Below are 7,549 nucleotides of genomic sequence, written 5' to 3'. Positions count from 1 at the left end.
ATGTGCTTTAGATAAGCTATTCTAATGGTTCTGTCATTATATGACAAGTTTTCACCCGGGTTACATCATTACAATATGCCGACATTTTGTTTAATATGTGCGCCTAAATGAAGTCAGTTGGTGATGTAAGTCACATGAGACCTAATACTGACTGAATTGATGTATTACGGAAACGGTCCAATATTAACATGTCCCTCTAGCTTTCCCTAATTGACCTGTTTACTCTAGATTTTCCCTAATCGAGTTTTCTCTCTATGCTTGCCCTTGCACACTCTCGCTTTCCTAATTGTACCTATCCCTCTAGCTTTCCCTAATTGACATGCATGTCCACTCTAGCTTTTCCCTAATTGACCTGTCCCTCTAGCTTACCCTAATTGCGACTTGCGTCCCCCGAGTTTTCCATAATTGACCTGTCCCCTCTAGCATACCCTGGGGGAACTTTTAACACAAAATTTGAAGATAAAATCACTTCATTACAAGCAGTAAAAAACTTCAATTATCAAAATCCAAGATGCACTGTCGGCCATCCTTTGACTCGAGTGGTTCCAAAATGCAATAATGAACAAACTAGGGCCTAAGGGAATCTTCATGTGAAAGTGATAGTGAGAAGGATCACTTCAGCAATTTCTTGAAATAGTGGTAAAAAACTTCAACTATCAAAATCCAAGATGGGGGCCGGTCGGCCATCTTGTTGACTAATTAATCCCAAAATGCAATATGCACAACTAGGGCCCTAGGGGAATCTACATATGAAATTTGAGATGGATCCCTTGAGCCCTTTCTGAGAAATAGCGGTAACAAGAATTTTTAACGGAAGGACGGAACACGGACGAAAGGTGATTTAAATAGCCCACTGTCATATGATGGATGGTGGGCTAAAAATACCCATGAATATTAGCAACTATACTTACATGTCCTTGACCTCATTCTCTGGGCCCTGCATTATGCCCACCACTGAGCCTCGTTCTGTGTTCTGAACCCACCCTACAAGCCCTCGCTTCACTGCATTTCGATGTGTATACTGAAAAACAAGAGGCCCATGGGCCTTAACGGTCATCTGACTCATTGCACAAAACAACAAATTCACAGTATAAAGTATTGGTTAAAGATTAATATAAACAATACGAGGAACTCCTTAGTTGAATATGTAAGTATTCTTGAAATAGGTAAATGTCATTTGTTGTAACAAACTTGGTAGCCCTTCATCCATATCTGGTTTGTAACCATCTATGTGATTAATATAAGGAGGAATCAGATTTAAACCAAATTCAGCAAAGCTTCCCATTTGGACTCCGCCGTACTAAGACCCAAGGGTCTTAGCGCGGTCCTTTATAAAATAATGATTGGTCCCCGCACCTGAAGTTCCCCTTCTGAATCACTTAAAACCCCTAGACCAATTTTCCTTGAGAACGTAGACGCTGAACTGAAAACAGGAAGTGGGGAGTCAGCTGAGACGCATCTTTGGAATAACCAAAATCTTTACAAAATGTTTGCATGTATGTTCGGCATCAATATAAACCCTTGTTACTAAAGAAATAATATTAGTCATTGAGAACCGAGATCCCCCGAAACCGGAAAACAGGAAGTGGGCAAGCTAAAATTAAGAAAAGTATTGCCCTTTTGGGGCCCAACCCTCAGCCCACTAGGGTCGAACCCAACTCATTTATATAAAATAATATTGGTCTTTCCCAAAAACATTTCAGCTACCAAATTATGAATGAAATACATCCAAGGATGAAAAAGGATTAGTATTTAAAAAGCATAAATTAAGAAAAATATGCCCTTTTGGGGCCCCACCACTCTCAGCCCCTAGGGGTATCAAACCTAACGCATATATAGTAAAATATTCGAATGTCCTTACCTAATGATGTTTCACACTAAATATGGATGAAATCCATCCAAGGAGAAGTGAAATCCATCCCTTTTGGTGGCCCCAACTCTATAGGGGTCGGATGATTGAAATCCATCCCAAGGAGGAGGAGTAGGATTTAAAGCTAAAATAAGATAATTCCCTTTTGGGGCCCCGCCCCTCTGACCTTAGGGTCGGACCAACTCCCATTTATATAAAATAAGATTGTCCTTCCCTAATAAAGTTTTCACACCAAATATGAATGAAATCTATCCAAGGATGAAGGAGAAGGAGTAGGATTTTAAAGCTTAAAATAAGAAAATTTTTTGCGCCTTTGGTGCCCCATTCCTCAGCCCCCTAGGGTCGGACCAGGCTCATTTATATAAAATATGATTGTCCCTATCCAAAATGATGTTTCAAACCAAATAATGGATGAACAATCCATCAAAGGATGAAGGAGGAGTAGGCTTTTTGTATAAATACTTCTACGCACGACGCACGGGCGGGAAAGAACGGACGGCGGCGACGGTGCACGACGACGGACGAAACCCGATGACAATAGGTCAATCCTGACCTTCGGGTCAGATGACCTAATAATTTTAAATACAAAAGCATACAAGGAGGAAACAAGCAAATTGGATACTAAATACATATAACCGAATTGTCCTTACCTAAAGATAAAAAGATTTTAGCAAGAAGGCCCATGGGCCTTGACGTTCACCTGGGTGAGTATCGGATAGAGAATGAAACAAAGACACTACAAGTATTAGCTTCCCAAAAAGCTTAGTGGGGTAACAACTAAAGCTTAAACCCTTAGATTAGAAAGAATATGGAAAGAATAACAATGATATGGCCGATAGGTGCTTATCGATTCAAATTGTTGTGTTTGGAAGATCATTTCCTTAATTTGAGAGATTTAAGTCAGTGCAAGGATAGCCAGGTCAATAACATATGAACAGATTTTAATAATACTTTTTGTACCAACAAAAAAAAAAGGATTATATACAGAGCTTCAGAAAAAAGCAAAGACAATAATTTTCTTATTTTATCTTTGTTTTTTCTAGGTTCCGTATTTCCATTGCCCCTTTGTAATGTACTCTCATTCCGCATTCCGCTTTTTTAGAATGGTTCAGTGTTCCGGTAATATAAGTATCTTATGCAAAGTCCTGATATTTATTATAACACTATTGTGTGTCTAAATAAGGTGAAGTCAAAATAATAGTAAAGACCCGAACATAGCTAGACTACTCACGAGATATAATTTGAGATACCATCAGTAAAATGGAACCAGATTTCAATGAAAGAGACTGAAAAATGTTCATTATACAGATATATTCTTTGACGCACTGGATGCTTGTTCTATCACTGAAATTTTGAACAGAAGCAAGTCGCTGAGTTACCATGAATTATTATCAAGAAAGATGGTGTTCGAATCCAGACAAATTACAAGGTCTGAGTTTCTGTAATTGTTGTATAACTTCAACAGGCATTGCTTGTAACAACACGGATCAGGCGATCCTGTCTTCAAGTGTTCTTGCTACTTGACGAGTCCAGCCAAGATGGCATGAATTGCTTAAGGGGGAAACAAACTGCTTCGCTTCAAGCAATGTATGCAATAAAACACTATATATCCGGTCAAGTGATTTTATAGAATTGACTTTTAATCAATGAAGAGCATTGAGCTTCCATCAAACCTGTAGAAACTTAGAAGAAGATTTTTTTTAAAATCTAATCATTTTGACGCTCTTGTGGGCAATCGCCCTCCTCTAGTCCCCCAGGGGCGTCAGCCGGAGGACCAATAACCTCGATATTAATATGCTATATCTCTGACTAGATAATTCTAATCAAGTTTGACTCAAGAGTTTCCTATGAGCAATTCCAATATGTGTTAACTTAATAAATGTGTTTTTTCCTATATTAAACTAAAGTAAAACTTACCCCACCCCCTCCTCAGGGGGAAACGAGAATAAGCCCAGGTCATGGTGTCTGATATTGGTAATTCAAAATTTTTATGAAAGGACCTTAGACCTTTCTATCTATGAAGAGTATTTTGGATGTCGGTGAGGGGGGGGGGGGGTGGAGATTTGGAGAAGAAATTTTTGGAATTTTTTTTGTCAATATTAACTCTTTTGGCTCCTCCCACAAGGCCCCCTGGGAGGGGGGAATATAATTCACAATTTTGATTGGCCTTATGCCTTAGAAGATTTGTGCAAAATTTCATTGAATTTGCTTCAACAGTTTTGCAGAAGAAGTCGAAAATGTAAATTGTTTACCGACACACGATGCATGACGATGGACAAAAGGCGATTAGAATAGGTAACTCGAGACTTTGTCTCAGGTGACCTATAATGAGGTCATGATTCAAATACTGTTATGGAAAATAATTATTTATGGAAATTTTGAAAGTGCAGGAGATCAATAACTTTCCATGAAATTTAAGACTTATTATGCTTGCAGAAAGGGGGTGGACATTTGCAGCTTTATTGCAAAATGCTACACTTATGACGTCATCCCACGAGTACCAGCAGTAGTAATTAAATTGGGCTAACCAAGCCTACAGGAATCCTTTAAGATATTAACTCAATTACCACAGGCAGACGAGATCTGGGAGGTCTCAGTCGTATTGGAACTCAGTTCATGCTAAAGGACTTAATATTTGATATTGTCATGAAGACGGTGAAGTGTCTTTATCAACACGTTTAATCTTTTCAGTGAATTGCTGAAGTTTTAAAAAAAACCCCTTAAAAAAAAAAAAAAACCCGTATATCATCTGTAATAGCCGAGCATTTTTTAATCATCATGGCAGTGCACATTGCATTATTTTCTGAATTGTTAAACATTTACAATATTACAACTTCCCCCGTCTGGTATACAGTATACAGCTATGGAAGATTCAACTTGATTAGAGAAATAGTAATAAGAGCTTCACTTGGGGATGTAATTTCCCATCTTAAATGTTTATAGATATTTTTATAACTGTACTTATATCAGAAGAAATTTCTTACCTTTCGGAAAAAAAAACACACCTGAAATATGAGATTTTAACATACATTTGTATTATATTTTTCATTTTTGTAAAAAATAATTTACTAGTAATCCATTGCATGTTGTTTAGCTTATATTACTAAAGTAAAGTAAATGTATAGGTATCAACTGCATATAATTTTGATAGAAGGTTTATTATATATTACCACCATAATTATCTTATACCAAGGCGTGTGTTGAGAACAAAGAAAGTCACAGTATACTGTATGTACATCAAAATAGGGTGCATTAATGGAATCGAATTTCAGATAATATATAATGATAATTTCTCAAAAAGTGTTAACAAACACATTTTTTTTATATTCAAAGTTGTAAACACTCGCTTGTTGATACTATTTCCATTCACAATACTGGTACATATTCAAAATATGCAGTTTGTCTATGTAAGCCCTTGTAACGGGTATATGTTTCAATGTTGATTCTCTTGCTGTTTACTACACACTAGTGACGTCAATGTACACATTAATTCTGAGTGGGACGACTGTTGTCAATCCACGCACTCCTCCCTGTAATATCAGACGTCTAATTGGATGGAGTAGATAACGGAAATGAAATCTTTTACAAATGAGAGACTGAATCTTTCATCATGTTAAAGACCATACAGCATTGGGTATTAGGTTTTAATTTTTTGCATTAATTTTACTTGAGTAACAACCTTATTGTGTATTTTGTACATGTAAACATCAGCTGGAGACATCTCTGTTTCTTAGACCACGATTAAATTACATGTGTGGCCTGGTCAGTACTAATGTGGTGCTAGTGAATGAGATTTTCTAGTCCATCAAATATTGATTTACCCCTGTTGAGGCTTCAGTGGGTAGGAAAATAGATTTTGCCTAAAGCCTCTAGTTTAGAGACATCACATTTTTTCCTTTTTTGGTAGGTGAGGTCTTATACAAGGATTTTACTTTTTAACCTTATTTTAAGAAGCATATAAGAAAACTCTGCAAACTTGAGTAGTAACCTGCAAAATATATAAAGAGTTTATTTGAAAATTGGTCTTTTCATTTTTTTCTATTACCAAAAATTACAGGACCCCTTTGTTAGCAACCCTTACTGAGACAATACAGAAAAATGTTTGTCATCGGTAAGGCTACATACATATCAAGGGCAGAGCTTCATTTTTTTTTACCATAGGTTTCATGTATAAAGAGTTTTTTTTTTTTTTACTAATTATTGTTTAGCAGATCTATTATCAGTCTGTAGTGAAGATTTGTGTATACAATATATTGAGTAGTAACAACCTCTGTATAAATGAGCAGTAGACCACATACTTGAGTAACAACTTCTGTATATCGAAGAGTTAGACCACATACTGTGGAGTAATCAACCTCTGTATAAAAGATTGTTAGACCACAACTTGAACAATATCCTACCATAAAAAGAGTTAGACCACATACTCTGGGCGTAACAACCTCTGTATAAAGAAAAATTAAAGTACCTTACATCCACTTTCAGGTAGTAACAACCTCTGTATAAAGAGTTATAGACCCACAATACTTAGGAGTATCAACCTCTGTATAAAAGAGTGTAGACCACATACTTGGAGTATCAAACTGCAAGTATAAAGAGTTAGATACAGTACAGTATACCTTAGTAAAAACCTGCTGCTCTAAAGTAGACAACATACTTGGAGTAACAACCTCTGTATAAAGACTTAGACAACATACTTGGAGTAACAAACCTCTGTATAAAGAGTTAGACCACATACTTGGAGTAACAACCTCTGTATAAAGAGTTAGACCACATACTTGGAGTAACAACCTCTGTATAAAGAGTTAGACCACATACTTGGAGTAACAACCTCTGTATAAAGAGTTAGACCACATACTTGGAGTAACAACCTCTGTATAAAGAGTTAGACCACATACTTAGGAGTAACAACACCTCTGTATAAAGAGTAAGACCACATACTTGGAGTAACAACCTCTGTATAAAGAGTTAGACCACATACTTGGAGTAACAACCTCTGTATAAAGAGTTAGACCACATACTTGGAGTAACAACCTCTGTATAAAGAGTTAGTCCACATACTTAGAGTAACAACCTCTGTATAAAGAGTTAGACCACATACTTGGAGTAACAACCTCTGTATAAAGAGTTAGACCACATACTTGGAGTAACAACCTCTGTATAAAGAGTTAGACCACATACATACTTATAAAGAGTAGACCACATACCTCTGTATAAAGAGTTAGACCACATACTTGGAGTAACAACCTCTGTATAAAGAGTTAGACCACATACTTGGAGTAACAACCTCTGTATAAAGAGTTAGACCACATACTTGGAGTAACAACCTCTGTATAAAGAGTTAGACCACATACTTGGAGTAACAACCTCTGTATAAAGAGTTAGACCACATACTTGGAGAGTAACAACCTCTGTATAAAGAGTTAGACCACATACTTGGAGTAACAACCTCTGTATAAAGAGTTAGACCACATACTTGGAGTAACAACCTCTGTATAAAGAGTTAGACCACATACTTGGAGTAACAACCTCTGTATAAAGAGTTAGACCACATACTTGGAGTAACAACCTCTGTATAAAGAGTTAGACCACATACTTGGAGTAACAACCTCTGTATAAAGAGTTAGACCACATACTTGGAGTAACAACCTCTGTATAAAGAGTTAGACCACATACTTGGAG

The sequence above is a fragment of the Argopecten irradians genome, chromosome 3, assembly GCF_041381155.1.
Source record: "Argopecten irradians isolate NY chromosome 3, Ai_NY, whole genome shotgun sequence".
NCBI classification, from domain to species: domain Eukaryota; kingdom Metazoa; phylum Mollusca; class Bivalvia; order Pectinida; family Pectinidae; genus Argopecten; species Argopecten irradians.
The sequence above is the reverse complement of the archived record's forward strand: the minus strand, read 5'-3'. Positions refer to the sequence as shown.